The sequence below is a fragment of the Dendrobates tinctorius genome, unplaced genomic scaffold, assembly GCF_039654945.1.
Source record: "Dendrobates tinctorius isolate UK_male_01 unplaced genomic scaffold, ASM3965494v1 ptg000236l, whole genome shotgun sequence".
NCBI classification, from domain to species: Eukaryota; Metazoa; Chordata; class Amphibia; order Anura; family Dendrobatidae; genus Dendrobates; species Dendrobates tinctorius.
In genome coordinates, this window is record NW_027361903.1 from 1,158,201 (window position 1) to 1,181,280 (window position 23,080).

Here is a 23,080-nt window from a genome sequence, read left to right on the forward strand (position 1 = left end):
GGGAGAAGCCTAAACCGCGGAAAAAAACGCAAAATTAATGTGCATGCTGCGGTTTTTACCGCGATACGTTTTTTTCGCGGTAAAAAACGCATCAGTGTGCACAAAAAGTGCAAAATGCATAGAAATGACTGTGCACCTTATTTTTAGCGGTTTTATAGCGGTTTTATAGTGAACACCGCAGTAAAAACTGCTAAAAAAAGCTGTGTGTGAACACAGCCTTAGAGGAGCAGGAATCAGACTGGTCTCTTAGAAGTCCAAAGAGAAATCACCCGCAGGGCAGAAGGGCGTCGGCAGCCTTATATCCAGTCCGTGACTCCACTCAGCCAGTCATCATCATCAGGCTCAGGTGCCTGATAATCAGGCTCATTACCTTCCTTTACCAGAATAGGGAGTTCACCAGACCTCAGTGACGAAGGGGAAAATGAACTCACAACAGTACCTCCCCCTTGAGGAGGGGTCACCGAACCCTCAACCACGCCACCAGGGCGATCAGGGTGAGCCCGATGAAAGGCACGCACCAATCTTTTGGCATGAATATCAAAGGCAGAGACCCAGGAATTATCCTCCTGACCATAACCCTTCCACTTAACCAAATACTGGAGTCTACGTCTAGCCAGACGGGAATCCAGTATTTTCTCTACCTCATATTCCATGTTACCTTCAACCAATACAGGATCCGGAGGTGCCACCCCAGGAACAACTGGTTCAACAAACCTCTTCAACAAGGACTTATGGAACACATTATGGATCTTAAATGTGACAGGAAGAGCCAAACGAATAGAGACCGGATTAATAATCTCCAAAATCTTGTAAGGTCCAATAAATCTAGGCTTAAACTTAGGAGAAGCCACCTTCATAGCAATATTTTTTGATGATAACCACACCATATCACCAATCTTAAACTGGGGACTAATGGTCCTATGTCGATTGGAAAACCGCTGGGCCTTTTCCTGGGAGAGAGATAACTTATCCACTACTTGGTCCCAGATCTGGTGCATTCTCTCCACCACAGTGTCAACACCTGGGCAGGCAGAAGGCTCCACCTGCCCTGAGGAAAATCGAGGATGAAACCCAAAGTTACAAAAAAAAGGTGACATCAAAGTGGCAGAACTAGCTCTATTATTTAAAGCAAATTCGGCCAAGGGTAAAAATGAAACCCAATCATCCTAATCAGCGGAAGTAAAACATCTCAAATACGACTCCAAGGTCTGGTTTGTTCTCTGTGTCTGCCCATTGGTCTGAGGGTGAAAAGCAGAGGAGAAGGACAACTGAATTCCCAGCTTGGAACAGAAAGTCCTCCAAAATCTAGACACAAACTGAACTCCTCTGTCAGATACAATGTTCTCAGGAATCCCGTGCAAGCGAACCACCTGTTGCAAAAACAGGGGCACCAACTCAGAGGAAGACGGCAACTTAGGGAGTGGTACAAGATGAACCATCTTAGAGAACCTATCACAAATCACCCAAATAACAGTCATTCTTTGAGAGACCGGCATATCAGAGATGAAATCCATAGAAATATGGGTCCATGGCCTCCTGGGAACCGGCAAAGGCATCAACAACCCACTAGAGCGAGAACAGGATTTAGACCGGGAGCAAGTCCCACAGGACTGCACAAAATTCCTGACATCATGAGACAAGGAGGGCCACCAAAAAGAGCGACTCACCAGATCTCAAGTACCAAAAATACCTGGATGACCAGCCAATGCAGAGCAATGAACTTCAGACATCACTCTCTTCTTCCACTGGTCAGGAACATACAACTTTCCACTGGGACAACGCTCAGGCTTGTCCTCCTGGAACTCTTGCAGAGCAAGTCTCAAATCGGGCGAGATGGCAGAAAGAACTACCCCTTCGCCTAAGATGGTAGCAGGCTTGGTCACCACAGGAGAATCAGCAAAGAAGCTCCTAGAGAGGGCGCCTACCTTGACATTCTTAGTTCCAGGAAGAAAAGAGACCACAAAATCAAAACGTGTAAAAAACAAGGCCCACCTAGCCTGTCTAGGGTTCAAGCGTTTAGCCGACTCTAGGTAAATCAAATTCTTGTGGTCAGTGAGGACCACAACTTGATGTTTAGCTCCCTCCAACCAATGTCTCCACTCCTCAAATGCCCATTTCATGGCCAACAGTTCCCGATTCCCCACATCATAGTTACGTTCAGATGGAGAGAACTTTCAGGAAAAGAAAGCACAGGGATTCATTTTAGCTGTTACAGGATCCTTTTGGGACAAAACAGCTCCTGCACCAATCTCAGAAGCATCTACCTCTACCTGGAACGGGAGTAAGACATCAGGTTGCCGCAAAACCAGGGCGGAGGTAAATCTTCGCTTCAGCTCCTGAAAGGAAGCAACAGCCTCTGGAGACCAATTCAACACATCAGCACCCTTCTTAGTCAGATCAGTCAATGGCTTGGCAATACTAGAAAATTTTGCTATAAATTTCCGATAAAAATTAGCAAAACCCAAAAACTTCTGGAGGGCCTTCAAAGAAGTGGGCTGAACCCAATCATAAATGGCCTGTACCTTGGCCGGGTCCATTTCAATAGTTGACGGAGACAAAATAAATCCCAAAAATGAAATCCTCTGTACTCCAAAAAGGCATTTTGATCCTTTGACATACAGGGAATTCTCCCTCAAGATCTGGAACACAGTCCGAACATGTTCCACATGAGAATCCCAATCCTTGGAGAAGATCAAAATATCATCCAGATAGATAATCAAAAATTTATCGACAAAGTCTCGGAAAATATCGTTCATGAAGCACTGGAAGACAGAAGGGGCATTAGTGAGCCCAAAAGGCATCACCAGGTACTCAAAATGTCCCTCCGGAGTATTAAACGCCGTCTTCCATTCATCCCCCTGCTTAATGCGGATAAGATTATACGCCCCCCTGAGGTCAAGCTTGGTAAACCAGCAAGCACCTCTAACTCTAGAGAATTGATCCGAAATCAGGGGTAACGGATACTGATATTTAATAGTAATTTTGTTGAGGGCACGATAATCAATACAAGGCCTTAAAGAACCATCCTTTTTGGCCACAAAAAAAAAACCGGCACCTAAGGGTGAAGAGGATGGTCTAATATGACCCTTCTCCAACGCCTCCTTAATATAGGACCGCATAGCCTCGTGCTCGGGTACAGATAAATTGAAGAGCCGACCCTTGGGAAATTTACACCCCGGGCTCAGTTCAATTGCACAGTCATAACTCCTATGAGGAGGCAAAGATGCAGACTCATTCTCACTAAATACATCATAAAAGTCCGCCAAATAGTCAGGAACATCATGCGACTGAGGAGAGGTGGAAAAAACCGGAGCCTCACTAAAGGCACACCGACAACCCCAACTCACCACAGACACAGATTTCCAATCCAAAACTGGATTATGAATTTGCAACCAGGGAAACCCCAGAACAACGGCATCATGCAAATTATGCAACACCAAAAATCTGCAATTTTCTTGATAATAATAATAATAATAAATTTTATTTTTATAGCGCCGACATATTCCGCAGCACTTTACATTTCAGAGGGGATTTGTACAGACAATATACATTACAGCATAACAATAATCACATACAGTAGATTATGAACATAAGGATGAGTGACCTCATGGAGATCAACATCTAACACTGCGGAGACACCATCACATGTTTCTCAACGCAGTGATCTAGAGCAATGCCCCCATCCCTTATGGGAAATATGCAAAAGCATGTAAATCAACAGCCGCGGAGACACCATCACATGTTTCTCAACGCAAGCAATGACTAGCCAGGTCTTTCCCCGGGAAGGAACAACCACGGGAAGGGCAGTCTCCAATGAAGGAAACCACCTATGCCAAAACATGGTATCCATCCACAGACAGCTGTTTCGGGGTATTGCCCCTCATCAGTGTGGAGTAGGAAACTGGCTAGTAGGAGCAATGCCTAGTGAAAGGCTATGAACATAAGGATGAGTGACCTCATGGAGATCAACATCCAACACTGCGGAGACACCATCACATGTTTCTCAACGCAGTGATCTAGAGCAATGCCCCCATCCCTTATGGGAAATATGCAAAAGCATGTAAATCAACAGCCGCGGAGACACCATCACATGTTTCTCAACGCAAGCAATGACTAGCCAGGTCTTTCCCCGGGAAGGAACAACCACGGGAAGGGCAGTCTCCAATGAAGGAAACCACCTATGCCAAAACATGGTATCCATCCACAGACAGCTGTTTCGGGGTATTGCCCCTCATCAGTGTGGAGTAGGAAACTGGCTAGTAGGAGCAATGCCTAGTGAAAGGCTATGAACATAAGGATGAGTGACCTCATGGAGATCAACATCCAACACTGCGGAGACACCATCACATGTTTCTCAACGCAGTGATCTAGAGCAATGCCCCCATCCCTTATGGGAAATATGCAAAAGCATGTAAATCAACAGCCGCGGAGACACCATCACATGTTTCTCAACGCAAGCAATGACTAGCCAGGTCTTTCCCCGGGAAGGAACAACCACGGGAAGGGCAGTCTCCAATGAAGGAAACCACCTATGCCAAAACATGGTATCCATCCACAGACAGCTGTTTCGGGGTATTGCCCCTCATCAGTGTGGAGTAGGAAACTGGCTAGTAGGAGCAATGCCTAGTGAAAGGCTATGAACATAAGGATGAGTGACCTCATGGAGATCAACATCCAACACTGCGGAGACACCATCACATGTTTCTCAACGCAGTGATCTAGAGCAATGCCCCCATCCCTTATGGGAAATATGCAAAAGCATGTAAATCAACAGCCGCGGAGACACCATCACATGTTTCTCAACGCAAGCAATGACTAGCCAGGTCTTTCCCCTAGTCATTGCTTGCGTTGAGAAACATGTGATGGTGTCTCCGCGGCTGTTGATTTACATGCTTTTGCATATTTCCCATAAGGGATGGGGGCATTGCTCTAGATCACTGCGTTGAGAAACATGTGATGGTGTCTCCGCAGTGTTGGATGTTGATCTCCATGAGGTCACTCATCCTTATGTTCATAGCCTTTCACTAGGCATTGCTCCTACTAGCCAGTTTCCTACTCCACACTGATGAGGGGCAATACCCCGAAACAGCTGTCTGTGGATGGATACCATGTTTTGGCATAGGTGGTTTCCTTCATTGGAGACTGCCCTTCCCGTGGTTGTTCCTTCCCGGGGAAAGACCTGGCTAGTCATTGCTTGCGTTGAGAAACATGTGATGGTGTCTCCGCGGCTGTTGATTTACATACAGTAGATTATAACAGATACCAAGAGGAGTGAGGGCCCTGCTCGCAAGCTTACAGTCTATGAGGAAAGAGGTAGACACGAAAGGTGGGTGGTAACAGTTGCTCTGATTGTATGGACCAGTCATAATGTTAAGTGTGTAACAGTACAGACACAGAGGGCTAATGGATGCATAAAGCATGTGGGAACATGATGCTGGGAACCTGGTTATGGTAAAACTTTTGGCTCTGCCACACAGGGATAGATTAGGTTAATGTGTTGAGGCGATAGGCCAGTCTGAATAAATGCGTTTTCAGGACATGCTTAAAATTGTGGGGATTGGGGACTAATTGTATTGACCTGGGAACTGCATTCCAAAGAATTGGCACAGCACGTGTAAAGTCTTGGAGACGGGAGTGGGAGGTTCTGACTATTGAGGATACTAACCTCAGGTCATCAGCAGAACGGAGGGCGCGGGTAGGGTGGTATACTGAAACAAGGGAGGAGATGTAGGGTGGTGCTGAGCCATGGAGGGCTTTGTGGGTGAGGGTAATAAGTTTATACTGAATTCTGGAGTGGATGGGTAGCCAGTGTAATGACTGGCACAAGGTAGAGGCATCGGTGTAACGATTGGTGAGGAATATGATCCTGGCTGCAGCATTCAAGACAGATTGGAGAGGGGAGAGTTTGGTAAGAGGGAGACCGATTAGAAGAGAGTTACAATAGTCGAGACGAGAATGAATAAGAGAAACAGTAAGAGTTTTTGCAGAGTCAAAAGTAAGAAAAGGTTGAATTCTAGAAATGTTTTTGAGGTGCAGATGACAAGAGTGAGCCAGTGATCGAATGTGGGGGGCAAAGGAAAGCTCGGAATCAAGTATGACCCCAAGACAGCGGGCATGTTGCTGGGGAGTAATAGTGGAACCACACACGGAAATGGCAATGTCGGGTGTAGGTACATTAGTAGCGGGAGGAAACACCAGGAGTTCAGTCTTTGACAGGTTCAGTTTCAGATATAGTGAGGACATGATATTAGACACAGCGTTTAGACAATCGCCGGTGTTTTCTAGAAAGGCTGGCGTGATGTCAGGAGAAGAAGCGTATAATTGGGTGTCATCAGCATAGAGATGGTACTGGAAACCAAATCTACTGATTGTTTGACCAATAGGGGCAGTGTACAAGGAGAAGAGGAGGGGGCCTAGAACCGATCCTTGAGGAACCCCAACAGTAAGGGGAAGGTGAGAGGAGGAGGAACCGGCAAAAGAAACAGTAAAGGAGCGGTCGGAGAGATAGGAGGAGAACCAGGAGAGAACGGTGTCCTTGAGGCCAATGGAATGGAGCATAGTGAGGAGGAGCTGATGATCCACAGTGTCGAATGCTGCAGAGAGATCCAAGAGAATTAGCATGGAGTAGTGACCATTTGATTTAGCTGTTAGCAGATCATTAGAGACTTTAGTGAGGGCAGTTTCTTGATGGTCTGGGGCGACCCGCATGACCACCTGGGTCCAAAACTGAGGTTTATTTTTTGCCAAAGGAGTAGCATCAATCCCCCTCAAAGGGATAGGCGTCTGCAGAGGTGTCATCGGAAATCCACAACGTTTAGCAAAATCCAAGTCCATTAGGTTTAGAGCTGCTCCCGAATCCACAAAAGCCTTGGTGGAAAATGTGGACAGGGAGCAGATCAGAGTAATTGCCAGAAGAAACTTAGGTTGAACACCACCAACAGAAACGTGTGTGCAAAGCGTTTCTCTCGTTTAGGACAAACAGAAATAATATGCGAGGCATCTCCACAGAAAAAACACAGCTTATTACGCCTTCTGAACTCCTGACGTTGCGCCTTAGACAAAACTCTATCACATTGCATAGGTTCAGACGTTTGTTCAACCGGTGGCAACACCTCTCGTGTAATCCTGCGTTCACGTAAACGCCGATCAACCTGAATGGCTAATGACATAGAATCATCAAGACCAGAGGGAACAGGAAATCCCACCATAGTATCTTTTACAGCTTCTGGCAAACCCTTCCGAAAGAGAGCAGCCAAGGCATTATCATTCCAAGTAGTAAGGACCGCCCACTTTCGGAACTTTTGACAGTACAACTCTGCAGAATCTCGACCCTGGTTCAATGCCAACAGGGTCTTTTCAGCCTGATCAATAGCATTAGGTTCGTCATACAACAACCCCAAGGCTTGAAAGAATGCGTTCACATTAGTCAGTATAGGATCATCTGGTTTCAAAGAAAACGCCCAATCCTGGGGATCACCACGCAGCAAAGAGATGACAATTTTAACCTGCTATGCGGAGCTCCCTGACGAATTAGGCTTCAAGGCAAAAAATAATTTACAATTATTTTTGAAACTCAAAAATTTAGATCGATCCCCAAAAAATACATCAGGTATAGGGATCTTTGGTTCAACAGCATGCGAACGAGCAAGGTAGGCGGAAATTCTCCGCACCTCCGCAGCGAGCTGCTCCACATGATCAGACAATTGCTTTATCTCCATTGAGAGAAAAAAAAAATTCCCCCTACGGCCTCAGAGATATAGAGGAAAGAATATACACACTCTTTTTTTTTTTTTAAACACAATTCATCCCTGCTATTGAGTACCCTAGGATCTGCGGTATGGCGGGTGATTCTGTTATGAATGAGTCACCGTAGGAAGCAAAAACAGAAATGCTAGCTAAGTCCAGAAAACCAGAGAAGTTGGCAGCTATCGGATTGCAGACCCCTGAACCTATCAACACAACTAGCAGTAGCCGTGGGGGGTTCCTACGATGCCCTAGACCCCTCGATCACAGCCGGAGGACTATATAGCCTAAAGACAGAAAGGGAAATCTAAACTGCCCCAAAGCAGACCCCAAAGCAAAAGGCAGCCCCCAACATATAATGACGGTGAAGCAAGAAGAAAGAACACTAACACAGACAGAAAGATAGACTGAGCAAAGACGGGGCCCAAGCTAACTAGATAGGAAAGGACAGGAAGGCTGCTGTCTGCAATCCGTGAAAAACCCTATGAAAAATGAGAGCCAACAAACTGACAGTGAAAAAGGCCCTGAAGACGCTAGGCTTCAAAAAGCTATGTCAGTACTCAGGAATATTCTGAAGACAGAGCAACCGGCAAAAGGAGATTCAGCTCACCCCAGCAGGGAATGGTAGAATCCAGAAAAGCAAGGCAAACAAAAACAAAACACAAATGCTAACAGGCAAAGCAGAAAACTTAGCTTTAGAGGAGCAGGAATCAGACTGGTCTCTTAGAAGTCCAAAGAGAAATCACCCGCAGGGCAGAAGGGCGTCGGCAGCCTTATATCCAGTCCGTGACTCCACTCAGCCAGTCATCATCATCAGGCTCAGGTGCCTGATAATCAGGCTTATTACCTTCCTTTACCAGAATAGGGAGTTCACAGACCTCAGTGACGAAGGGGAAAATGAACTCACAACAGGATTGGTTCAGGGCGAGTTAGGGATTTCAGGTATCCTGATCGGCGCCTGGTGTGGATCCGGCCTAGGGATCGTTAGTATAGAGACACTGACTCAGGGGAGTGCAGAAGGTCTCCACGTCCCCGTTCTCTATCGCAGGGCCACCATTGTAATTGTTTTCCTGGTTTTCCCCTTTATTCTGAAATTCGCCCTGCTGGAGGCGGTGTATCCAGTCTCACGTGACCATGACACATCCCATCTGACGCCCTACACATCCCCTATATTTGATGATACACCCCTTGGGTCACCCTATATAGGACACCCCTTCCATCCTATACCCGCTTGTCCCCCTATATCCCATGCACTATATGTCTGGTCCTCTTCCACGTCAGTCATGGTGGCTGTAAGCTTACAAGAGATATCGATACCGTCCATATTTCTGCAGAAGAAAAAAGCAGCTGTAACAATATTTATAATTACATGGTGTGATGTCATCAACATTCACATGACTAATGACTTCATCCTTCCTACATCCCGGCATGTGTCTTCCTCCATTTGGAAAGAAATCCAGGTGACCGACCGTCTGACTCATCCCATATCCTCCCGTACCTGAGGATAATGGAGAACTGTGCATGAGATACCAGAAGGAGCTCAGAACAGCACTATGGAATCCGCACAACACCGTAACCACGCTGATGTGCTGGAATATACTGTATTATTGACCCTGAGCCACCTCCTGTATTATACTCCAGAGCTGCACTCACTATTCTGCTGGTGCAGTCACTGTGTACATACATTACATTACTGATCCTGAGTTACCTCCTGTATTATACTCTAGAGCTGCAATCACTAATCTGCTGGTGCAATCACTGTGTACATACATTACATTACTGATCCTGAGTTATCTCCTGTATTATACTCCAGAGCTGCACTCACTATTCTGCTGGTGCAGTCACTGTGTACATACATTACTGATCCTGAGTTACATCCTGTATTATACTCTAGAGCTGCACTCACTATTCTGCTGGTGCAGTCACTGTGTACATACATTACATTACTGATCCTGAGTTACCTCCTGTATTATACTCCAGAGCTGCACTCACTATTCTGCTGGAGCAGTCACTGTGTACATACATTACTGATCCTGAGTTGCATCCTGTATTATACTCCAGAGCTGCACTCACTATTCTGCTGGTGCAGCCACTGTGTACATACATTACTGATCCTGAGTTACCTCCTGTATTACACTCCAGAGCTGCACTCACTATTCTGCTGGTGCAATCACTGTGTACATACATTACAATACTGATCCTGAGTGACCTCATGTATTATACCCCAGAGCTGCACTCACTAGTCTGCTGGTCGAGTTAATGTGTACATACATTACATTACTGATCCTGAGTTACCTCCCGTATTATACCCCAGAGCTGCACTCACTATTCTGCTGGTGCAGTCACAGTGTACATACATTACATTGCTGCCTGAGTTACCTCCTGTATTACACTCCAGAGCTGCACTCACTATTCTGCTGGTGCAATCACTGTGTGCATTACATTACATTACTGATCCTGAGTTACCTCATGTATTATACCCCAGAGCTGCACTCACTAGTCTGCTGGTCGAGTTAATGTGTACATACATTACATTACTGATCCAGAGTTACCTCCCGTATTATACCCCAGAGCTGCACTCACTATTCTGCTGGTGCAGTCACTGTGTACATACATTACATTACTGATCCAGAGTTACCTCCCGTATTATACCCCAGAGCTGCACTCACTATTCTGCTGGTGCAGTCACTGTGTGCATTACATTACATTACTGATCCTGAGTTACCTCATGTATTATACTCCAGAGCTGCACTCACTATTCTGCTGGTGCAGTCACTGTGTACATACATTACATTACTGATCCTGAGTTACCTCCTGTATTATACCCCAGAACTGCACTCACTATTCTGCTGGTGCAGTCACTGTGTACATACATTACATTACTGATCCTGAGTCACCTCCTGTATTATACTCCAGAGCTGCACTCACTATTCTGCTGGTGCAGTCACTGTGTACATACATTACATTACTGATCCTGAGTTACATCCTGTATTATACTCCAGAGCTGCACTCACTATTCTGCTGGTGCAGTCACTGTGCACATACATTACATTACTGATCCTGAGTTACATCCTGTATTATACTCCAGAGCTGCACTCACTATTCTGCTGGTGCAGTCACTGTGTACATACATTACATTACTGATCCTGAGTTACCTCCTGTATTATACCCCAGAGCTGCACTCGCTATTCTGCTGGTGCAGTCACTGTGTACATATATTACTGATCCTGAGTTACCTCCCATATTATACCCCAGAGCTGCACTCACTATTCTGCTGGTGCAGTCACAGTGTACATACATTACATTACTGATCCTGAGTTACCTCCTGTATTATACCCCAGAACTGCACTCACTATTCTGCTGGTGCAGTCACTGTGTACATACATTACATTACTGATCCTGAGTTGCATCCTGTATTATACTCCAGAGCTGCACTCACTAATCTGCTGGTGCAGTCACTGTGTACATACATTACATTACTGATCCTGAGTTACATCCTTTATTATACTCCAGAGCTGCACTCACTATTCTGCTGGTGCAGTCACTGTGCACATACATTACATTACTGATCCTGAGTTACATCCTGTATTATACTCCAGAGCTGCACTCACTATTCTGCTGGTGCAGTCACTGTGTACATACATTACATTACTGATCCTGAGTTACCTCCTGTATTATACCCCAGAGCTGCACTCGCTATTCTGCTGGTGCAGTCACTGTGTACATTCATTACTGATCCTGAGTTACCTCCCATACTATACCCCAGAGCTGCACTCACTATTCTGCTGGTGCAGTCACAGTGTACATACATTACATTACTGATCCTGAGTTACCTCCTTTATTATACTCCAGAGCTGCACTCACTATTCTGCTGGTGCAGTCACTGTGTACATATATTACTGATCCTGAGTTACCTCCCATATTATACCCCAGAGCTGCACTCACTATTCTGCTGGTGCAGTCACAGTGTACATACATTACATTACTGATCCTGAGTTACCTCCTGTATTATACCCCAGAACTGCACTCACTATTCTGCTGGTGCAGTCACTGTGTACATACATTACATTACTGATCCTGAGTTACCTCCTTTATTATATTCCAGAGCTGCACTCACTATTCTGCTGGTGCAGTCACTGTGTACATATATTACTGATCCTGAGTTACCTCCCATATTATACCCCAGAGCTGCACTCACTATTCTGCTGGTGCAGTCACAGTGTACATACATTACATTACTGATCCTTAGTTACCTCCTGTATTATACCCCAGAACTGCACTCACTATTCTGCTGGTGCAGTCACTGTGTACATACATTACATTACTGATCCTGAGTCACCTCCTGTATTATACTCCAGAGCTGCACTCACTATTCTGCTGGTGCAGTCACTGTGTACATACATTACATTACTGATCCTGAGTTACATCCTTTATTATACTCCAGAGCTGCACTCACTATTCTGCTGGTGCAGTCACTGTGCACATACATTACATTACTGATCCTGAGTTACCTCCTGTATTATACTCCAGAGCTGCACTCACTATTCTGCTGGTGCAGTCACTGTGTACATACATTACATTACTGATCCTGAGTTACCTCCTGTATTATACCCCAGAGCTGCACTCGCTATTCTGCTGGTGCAGTCACTGTGTACATACATTACTGATCCTGAGTTACCTCCCATATTATACCCCAGAGCTGCACTCACTATTCTGCTGGTGCAGTCACAGTGTACATACATTACATTACTGATCCTGAGTTACCTCCTTTATTATACTCCAGAGCTGCACTCACTATTCTGCTGGTGCAGTCACTGTGTACATACATTACTGATCCTGAGTTACCTCCTGTATTACACTCCAGAGCTGCACTCACTATTCTGCTGGTGCAATCACTGTGTACATACATTACATTACTGATCCTGAGTTACATCCTGTATTATACTCCAGAGCTGCACTCACTATTCTGCTGGTGCAGTCACTGTGTACATACATTACTGATCCTGAGTTACCTCCTGTATTACACTCCAGAGCTGCACTCACAATTCTGCTGGTGCAATCACTGTGTGCATTACATTACATTACTGATCCTGAGTTACCTCCTGTATTATACCCCAGAGCTGCACTCACTATTCTGCTGGTGCAGTCACAGTGTACATACATTACATTACTGATCCTGAGTTACCTCATGTATTATACTCCAGAGCTGCACTCACTATTCTGCTGGTGCAGTCACTGTGTACATACATTACATTACTGATCCTGAGTTACCTCCTGTATTATACTCCAGAGCTGCACTCACTATTCTGCTGGTGCAGTCACTGTGTACATACATTACATTACTGATCCTGAGTTACATCCTGTATTATACTCTAGAGCTGCACTCACTATTCTGCTGGTGCAGTCACTGTGTACATACATTACATTACTGATCCTGAGTTACCTCCTGTATTATACCCCAGAGCTGCACTCACTATTCTGCTGGTGCAGTCACTGTGCACATACATTACATTACTGATCCTGAGTTACATCCTGTATTATACTCCAGAGCTGCACTCACTATTCTGCTGGTGCAGTCACTGTGTACATACATTACTGATCCTGAGTTACCTCCTGTATTACACTCCAGAGCTGCACTCACAATTCTGCTGGTGCAATCACTGTGTACATACATTACATTACTGATCCTGAGTTACCTCCTGTATTATACCCCAGAGCTGCACTCACTATTCTGCTGGTGCAGTCACTGTGTACATACATTACATTACTGATCCTGAGTTACATCCTGTATTATACTCCAGAGCTGCACTCACTATTCTGCTGGTGCAGTCACTGTGTACATACATTACTGATCCTGAGTTACCTCCCGTATTATACCCCAGAGCTGCACTCACTATTCTGCTGGTGCAGTCACAGTGTACATACATTACATTACTGATCCTGAGTTACCTCCTGTATTATACTCCAGAGATGCACTCACTATTCTGCTGGTGCAGTCACTGTGTACATACATTACATTACTGATACTGAGTTACCTCCTGTATTATACTCCAGAGCTGCACTCACTATTCTGCTGGTGCAGTCACTGTGTACATACATTACTGATCCTGAGTTACCTCCTGTATTACACTCCAGAGCTGCACTCACTATTCAGCTGGTGCAATCACTGTGTGCATTACATTACATTACTGATCCTGAGTTACCTCATGTATTATACCCCAGAGCTGCACTCACTAGTCTGCTGGTCGAGTTAATGTGTACATACATTACATTACTGATCCTGAGTTACCTCCCGTATTATACCCCAGAGCTGCACTCACTATTCTACTGGTGCAGTCACAGTGTACATACATTACATTACTGATCCTGAGTTACCTCCTGTATTACACTCCAGAGCTGCACTCACTATTCTGCTGGTGCAATCACTGTGTGCATTACATTACATTACTGATCCTGAGTTACCTCCTGTATTATACTCCAGAGCTGCACTCACTATTCTGCTGGTGCAGTCACTGTGTACATACATTACATTACTGATCCTGAGTTACATCCTGTATTATACTCCAGAGCTGCACTCACTATTCTGCTGGTGCAGTCACTGTGTACATACATTACATTACTGATCCTGAGTTACATCCTGTATTATACCCCAGAGTTGCACTCACTATTCTGCTGGTGCAGTCACTGTGTACATACATTACATTACTGATCCTGAGTTACATCCTGTATTATACCCCAGAGCTGCACTCACTATTCTGCTGGTGCAGTCACTGTGTACATACATTACATTACTGATCCTGAGTTACATCCTGTATTATTCCCCAGAGCTACACTCACTATTCTGCTGGTGCAGTCACTGTGTACATACATTACATTACTGATCCTGAGTTACATCCTGTATTATACCCCAGAGCTGCACTCACTATTCTGCTGGTGCAGTCACAGTGTACATGCATTACATTACTGATCCTGAGTTACATCCTGTATTATACCCAAGAGTTGCACTCACTATTCTGCTGGTGCAGTCACTGTGTACATACATTACATTACTGATCCTGAGTTACATCCTGTATTACACTCCAGAGCTGCACTCACTATTCTGCTGGTGCAATCACTGTGTGCATTACATTACATTACTGATCCTGAGTTACATCCTGTATTATACTCCAGAGCTGCACTCACTATTCTGCTGGTGCAATCACTGTGTACATACATTACATTACTGATCCTGAGTTACATCCTGTATTATTCTCCAGAGCTGCACTCACTATTCTGCTGGTGCAGTCACTGTGTGCATTACATTACATTACTGATCCTGAGTTACATCCTGTATTATACTCCAGAGCTGCACTCACTATTCTGCTGGTGCAATCACTGTGTACATACATTACATTACTGATCCTGAGTTACATCCTGTATTATTCTCCAGAGCTGCACTCACTATTCTGCTGGTGCAGTCACTGTGTGCATTACATTACATTACTGATCCTGAGTTACATCCTGTATTATACTCCAGAGCTGCACTCACTATTCTGCTGGTGCAGTCACTGTGTACATGCATTACTGATCCTGAGTTACTTGCTGTATTATACTCCAGAGCTGCACTCACTATTCTGCTGGTGCAGTTGTGGCGCCCCTGAGGGTTCAGTTGCCACAGAGGTACTGCACCTCCTCCTGAGCTGTGGTGCCCCACCATTCAGGTAAGGTGGAGACTCCTGACCACACTCCAACACCTGCATCCCACACCACAAAGTAGTGTAGCAAAGCACCTTTGGTGGCTCCCTGCTTGGAACACGAAGCGTGCTGGGAGGCGGGTGGAGTTTAGTCTGCACAAGAGAGCGGGAGATTATTAGGACTAGGTCAGTCTGTGAGAGAGGCTCCCCTGAGTGGGATGGATGGAGGGAGGTGCTGCAGCCGACCTCAGTGACCTGGGTCTGCTGGCACAGGAAAGACACATTCAGAAAGCCTGATTCTCCATAAGAAAGATTGATTTGTACAGAACGTGAGGAGAAGAAGAGAACTAAGGATCAGGGTTAGAGCAGAACCCTTCCTCAAGCTCTAAGCGCATGGCCGGGGTCCGGTCCCTGAGGTTGCACGGATACTAATGGTCCTGCAGCAGACACCGGAGGAATAGAAGTTGTCAACACTTTATTCCCACACAAGACTTGGGGGCACAACAGCAACGTGAGTGAGCCGGGACTTAGTAGCAAGGAGTCCCCGAAGCAGGCTACAGCTGTCTGCCGTACAAGTAGAGTTCATAAGAACATCGGACAGGAGGAACTCCAGTGTAACTCAGTACTGAGAGTACTTCACTACGAGCGCTAAGGAGGGAGACGTTCAGAAAAGGCACATATGTTGGCGGAGTGTTGGAACGGAGTACTTCATCTGCCTGGAGGTTGGCTGGGCCCCTGACCTGGAGGACATGGCACGGATGCGGGCACCTGTACCTGCAACAAACTGTGAGTAAAGCTTTGGAACTGCATGCCCTGGTGTCCTCCACTTATTCCTACGCCAACCCGTCCAGCACTGCTACATCGCTGTGCCTGACACCGCACCATCTACGTCTCCTCCCTATCTCTTCACCTACTCTGCCCTGGGACTACAGCCCTACCTGTGGAGAGCCACAACATCACTGCTGCACCGCACCATCTGTCCCAGAGGATCTGTCTGCAGCGTCGACTTAACATCTTCATTGCCGAACACCACAGGTGGCGTCACGAATCATTCACTAATAAACTTTAATCATCAGCCACACTATTTCTTTTACATGGACGCCCAGGGCCACGGACCAGGTCACCGCCACTGTGACATCTCTCATTGAAATCAACGGGCCCGGCTCCAAGTACCCCACGGCCCTGGCGGGCGACCCACAGTCACTGTGTACATACATTACATTACTGATCCTGAGTTACATCCTGTATTATACACCAGAGCTGCACTCACTATTCTGCTGGTGCAGTCACTGTGTACATACATTACACTACTGATCCTGAGTTACATCCTGTATTATACTCCAGAGCTGCACTCACTATTCTGCTGGTGCAGTCACTGTGTACATACACTACATTACAGATCTTCAGTTACATCCTGTATTATACTCCAGCGCTGCACTCACTATTCTGCTGGTGCAGTCACTGTGTACACACATTACATTACTGATCCTGAGTTACATCCTGTATTATACCCCAGAGCTGTACTCAATATTCTGCTGGTGCAGTCACTGTGTACATAGATTACATTACTGATCCTGAGTTACATCCTGTATTATACCCCAGAGCTGCACTCACTATTCTGCTGGTGCAGTCACTGTGTACATAGATTACATTACTGATCCTGAGTTACATCCTGTATTATACCCCAGAGCTGCACTCACTATTCTGCTGGTGCAGTCACTGTGTACATACATTACATTACTGATCCTGAGTTACATCCTGTATCTCTTTTATTATAAAATATCAAAAACAACACAACACAACATTCCAGAAAAGAAAACACATAAACCAAAATACACACATTAATCATACACTTAGGACATACAGAAACTTGTGTAAAACCACAACTTGTTATAGTCCCCAAGCTTTCCAGCTTAGGGGACCCCCAGCAGGAACTTTCCAACAGAAAACTCTTCCCATAAAATAATGAAAAACAGTTTTTAATCTTTGACCCCCATTCACACTTCCACCCATACCTATATACAGGAAAACAAAAATAATATTCTTGGCCCATGCTGCCTTAAATAAACCTAGCCAATTCTTTTTTGGCAAAATTACATACACCAGCTTAACACCTCAATATATATATATATATATATATATATATATATATTTTTTTTTTTTATTTATTTATTTATTTATTTATTTTTTTTTGCTGTTTTTTTTATTATTTTTCCCACCACCCACACCACAGGTCCATAAATGTCCATGGCCTTATCACGTCTAGGCCTGATGAGCACGAAAGTTTATGCCCACAAGCAAAACCCTCACCCATTTGCCCCCGATGTGCTCAAAAATGGTCAATTTTCCATAATTTCCATGGTCCATGGTATATGGTATATCCATTCGCCACTTTCCCCTTGGTTTAGGGTCCTTTTACTTTTTTTCCGCTCTTACCCCCCCATTCACCCCCCTCCCAACCTCACTACGCCCCCCATGCACCTCTGACTACGGAAAAGAATAACAACACATACTACAATACACATACTACAATACATATATTACAATACATATTACAATACAATATTGCAATGCAATGTCATTACATCATTTGCTTTACCGAATAATACCACACCACAAACCTTTACTTACAGGCCCAATTTAAGTGCCTGCAAGCCCAATATCCATTATTTCTCTATCTCAAAACAAAAATCTAGGTGTGCCATGCAGTAGCCCACCACCAGGAAAAAGGAGTTCTAGAGGCCCCATCCCTCACTAACACATTCACCCTGTCCCTCAACAACTAAGACTGTCCCTACTTCTGTCCCTAAAGAAACTGTCCCTATCTGTCCTTACCTGCCCCTACTCTACCTACCTTATCATAACTAACTCTCTATCTGTCCCTCAGTGCCTGTCCCTCCCTGTCCCTATCTGCCCCTACTTCTGTCCCTCACCACCCAAACCACCTTATGCTGTCCCTACCCACATTCACACAAAATCTAGCTCTCCCTAGAGTGCGTTTTTAAAAGGAAAGGCCCCTCCAAAGCCAAGAGGCCCTCCTCACACCCAACCTTTCGAACTCCAAAGAACGCACCTTCACCAGGTCACCCAGGATGTTACTAACCACCTCTTCCCTTGGGAGGGCTTTCTCCCGCGTCGAAACTAAGCACCGTGCATTCCAAATGTAGAACCTAACCACTACACTGACTAGGAATAAAGTGCCCCGGTCTCGGCCACCCAGAGTTCTGAACGCTCCATAGGCCCACTCGGCATAGGAGAGGGACGCCAGCCGCGGCCAACGTATGGAAGCCCCCACCCTGTTGTAAACCTCTGTATTAAAGGGACACTGAAACAGGAAGTGCTCCATGCTTTCCAGCACGTCGCCACACTCCTCACGGGGACAACCCCGATCATCGGATTTCCTGCACTTCAGGTTATCCTTTACATACAGCCTCCCGTGGAAGCAGCGCCAGGTCAAGTCCCAAAACTTCGTGGGGATCCGCTTAGAATTTAAAAGCCCGAGCCCCACCTCCAGATCCCAGCCTGGGCAATCCTTAAGGGCCAGGGGCTTCTGGAAATGGGTCAACAGAACCCTCCTGTCAAGGCATTGCCGCGACATGGTCCTGATTTCCCACATTCCCAGACCCCACCGGCGGATCACCTTCAGAACCGGGGTAGCATAAGCCGGGAGATGCCCATGAGATGTGCGGAGGTCCTTCACTTGCCCTCCTGTCTCCCATTCCTGGAAGAAGGGCCGAAGCCAACCCTTGCAGGAGACTACCCACGGAGGAGCCCTCTCTAGCCAGAGGTTGGAAATGTTGGCTTTAAGAAAGGTGTTCACTAAGAACACTACCGGGTTGACCATACCCAACCCACCTAGTCTCCTCGTGCGGTATGTGACCTCTCTCTTGATTAGGTTGAGCCTATTCCCCCATAACAGCTGGAAGAACAGGCTATAGACCCGTGTCCAGAGAGGTTCTGGCAAGATGCACACACTGCCTAGGTAAATTAACAAGGGAAGCAGAAAGCCTTTAGCCAGGGCAACCCTTTCCCTTAGGGACAAAGACCAACCCTTCCAATGGTCCACCTTTTGGGCAGCGATCTTAAGTCTGCCCTCCCAATTTTGCTGGGGGTAGTCCCCGGGGCCAAATTCGATGCCTAGAATTTTGGCGGTGGCCTGGGGCCCTGGAAGGGTGTCCGGGAGATCAAAACTAGGATCTCCCCCTCCCAGCCAGAGACTTTCACACTTATCCCGGTTGATCATGGACCCGGATGCCTCCGAGTAGCGCACTACCTCTGACATGACCCAATCCGCCTCCCCCCTTGAGGACACGAAAAGGGAAACATCATCGGCGTACGCCACCACCCTCAGAGAGGACCCAGAGCCCGCCTGGTCCATCCCGACTCCCGCCAATGGTCCACGATCTACCCTCCTTAGGAAGGGATCGATCGCGAACACGTATAAAAGCGGGCTCAGCGGACAGCCCTGACGGACCCCAGAACCCACCTCAAAAGGGCGACCTGACCAACCGTTCACCAGCGGAAAAGTCTCAGCCCCTTGGTACAAGATCTCTAACCATTTTACAAACCTCCCAGGCAGACCATACCTCAAAAGGACGGACCAGAGGTACTCATGGTTGACCCGGTCAAAGGCTTTCGCTTGGTCTAACGACAGCAAGTACCCCTTCCAGTGGCCTGCCCTACCCTGCTCCACTGCCTCCCGGACACCGAGCACAGCACTAAAAGTACTGCGGCCTGGAACAGAGCAATGCTGGGCCCCCGAAAGGAGCCGGGGTGCAAACTTCACCAGCCGATTAAACAGCACCTTGGCCAGAACCTTCCGGTCCGTATCGAGAAGCGCTATGGGACGCCAATTCTCGATACGGGACGGATCTTTACCCTTTGACAGAATAATTAGGGCTGACTTCCTCATTGAGTCGGGAAGAGTGCCCGAGGATAGACACTCATTAAAGACCCCTGTCAAGAGGGGGACCAAGGAGTCCCTAAAAGTCTTATAAAACTCGGATGTTAAGCCATCCGGACCTGGCGATTTCTTGGGCCGAAGCCCATCAATGGCCAGTCTCACTTCCTCCTCCCTAATTTCTTCTGCCAAAACACCAAGAGAGGGATCACCCCCTGGCTCAGGGACGGTTTCAGCCAGGAAAGCCGACATCCTATCCCGATCCAGATCCTTCTTTTCCAAGAGGCACGAGTAGAAGGATCTGACCACCTCCAGGATCCCTGATTTGGATCTGTTCAGGGACCCCGTACTGTCGATCAGTCCTGTCACCATCTTACAATTCACTGACATCTTACAGTTTCTGTAAGGGTCGGGCGAGCGGTACTTCCCGAAGTCCCTCTCAAAAACTAAAGATGTGTGTCTATCATACTGACACCTCTTGAGCAAAGATTTCACTCTGGAGATTTCCTCACGGTCACCTCCAGTCGAGACAAGCTGCTCGAGTTTCCTCCCCAGAGCCTGATACAAGCGGTGCCTGTTCAGACTTCTGAGGTTCGAGAGCTGACGGAAGAACCCCGCCACCCGCTTTTTGAAGATCTCCCACCACTCTGACTTACTACTACAGAGATCCAACAGCGGTACCTGGCTCTGAAGAAAATCCTCGAAGGATTGTCTCACCTCCGCTTCTTCCAGCAGGGACGAATTGAGCTTCCACAGCCCTCTTCCCATCCGAGGAGTCTCTGCAACATTCAGAGAAAAGAAAATTAGACAGTGATCGGAGAACTCCACCTCAACGGCGGACACAGCAGAAAAGATGGCGTCCTCCTTCAAAAAAAACCTGTCTATTCTAGACCTACTGCTACCCCTATGGTAGGTGAAACCCCCGTGGCCTGGGGTGTGCCGGATGTGGACATCCACCAGGCGAGCTTCACTAGCTATGCTATTAAGCGCGACGCTGTCATAAGCCAGGCGGTCTCTGGGACCCCCCCGGTCACGGGACCTCGTAACGGTGTTGAAGTCCCCACCGAAGACCACCTGTCGGCTCGTAAAAAGAAAGGGCTTGATCCTCAGGAAGAGACATTTACGGTCCCACTTGGACTGTGGGCCGTAGATATTAATGAGCTCTTGTCCCCTCATGAAGACATCTAGGATCAGGCACCTCCCCATTTCCAACTCAGTAACCCGTCGGCATTCAACATCTGCAGTCTTAAAAAGGACTGCCACCCCGCTATACGGCTCAGCCGCAAGAGACCAGTATGAGGGCCCGCACCTCCACTCCCTCCGTGCTTTAAAGATGGCCCCCATGTCCGTTAGTCTGGTCTCTTGCAAAAATAAAATTTCTGCCTCAATCCGGGAGAAAAAATCAAAGGCCGTGAAGCGAGCCGCATCTGACTTAATGCTGGCGACATTAATGGACGCCAGCGTCAACGGGGCGAGTTCAGCCATCATGGGTGATCGAGTTGGATGGCCAGTTTCTTCCCTGCCCCGCTATCACCTCCTCCTGGGGAGGGGTCAGACACCTTCCTTTTTAGGGAAGCCCCCGACGTGTCCATCCCTCCCCCCAGTGTCCTCGCCCCCGGGTTCCAGGCCTGTCCCCCCCCCTCAGGAGGAACAGTGCCCCCTGAGGGACGGACTCCACCATCCCCCGAAGGACCCTCCGGTGTTACCCCCGGCCCAGCACCCTCGTCTTGCGGATCATCATCTGAACCTCCGAGGGCGCTGAACCGGTTGGAGAGTCTGATCAGAGGGGGGTCAGCGGGCCCTTCCGTATGCACTCTTGTGGTCGGGGGGCGGGGGGGACTTTGAAGACTTGTCAGCCCTCTTCCCTCCCGATTTACGGTTGGCACGCTTGTTTTTGCCACCTGATGCTGTAGGCTGCCCCCTGACATCCTCGTCGACACTTTCATAACGAGAGGAGTCGTCTGAGTCAGCCGCTTTCTCCTCTCTCTCCATCCTCCTGATCTCCTCACTCACCGCACTCTCCCCCAGGGCCTCAGAGGCTTTTGCCACGGGCCTAGAGGGAGGGGCAGGCATCACCCCAGTTTCCCGAGGCTCCACCTGCCCCTTGCCTCCATGGCGTTTTTCTTGCCTCCGCTCATAAGCGGGGCCCCTTGCCTTAGCATTGCCCTTCCTCACCGGCCCCTCAGCCCTTCCCCCTCCGCCACCACCTGCCACGGCAGAAGCACCTCCAGAGGTTGCCCCCTCACGGTCTTCCCCCACCGGGCCTGCAGCGGTATTGGAGAAAGAGCGAGGGCAGCGGCTGAGCGGGTGACCTAGGTCACCACACAGGTGGCACCGAATGTCTTTGCACAAGGCGGCCAGGTGGCCTATAGGATTTTTACAGGATGAAAATGATGAAATGGTAAGACAGGATGTTGAGAAGGCTGAACTTTTAAATTCCTATTTTGCATCTGTTTTCTCTCAGAAACGAAATGTAACATCAACTGTTATTCACTGTCCTATTAAGGGAATAGAAGAATCCAGGATATCTATAAACAGAAAGATAGTGAGGAAACACTTAGCTAGCCTAAATGAATTCAAGTCTCCAGGTCCAGATGAATTACACCCCAGAGTACTGAAGGAGATAGCAGAAGAAATTTTTGAACCCCTCTCTATAATCTTTGAAAATTCTTGGAGAACAGGAGAAGTGCCAGAAGACTGGAGAAGAGCAAATGTTGTTCCTATCTTCAAAAAGGGGAAGAAGGTGGACCCAGGCAACTATAGG

General features: G+C 47.1%; 1 pseudogene; it reads right to left on the bottom strand.

The window, feature by feature from the left end:
* The window catches only part of LOC141060369 (pancreatic lipase-related protein 2-like), a 92,729-nt pseudogene that overhangs the window by 31,229 nt on the left and 38,420 nt on the right, over positions 1-23,080 (bottom strand).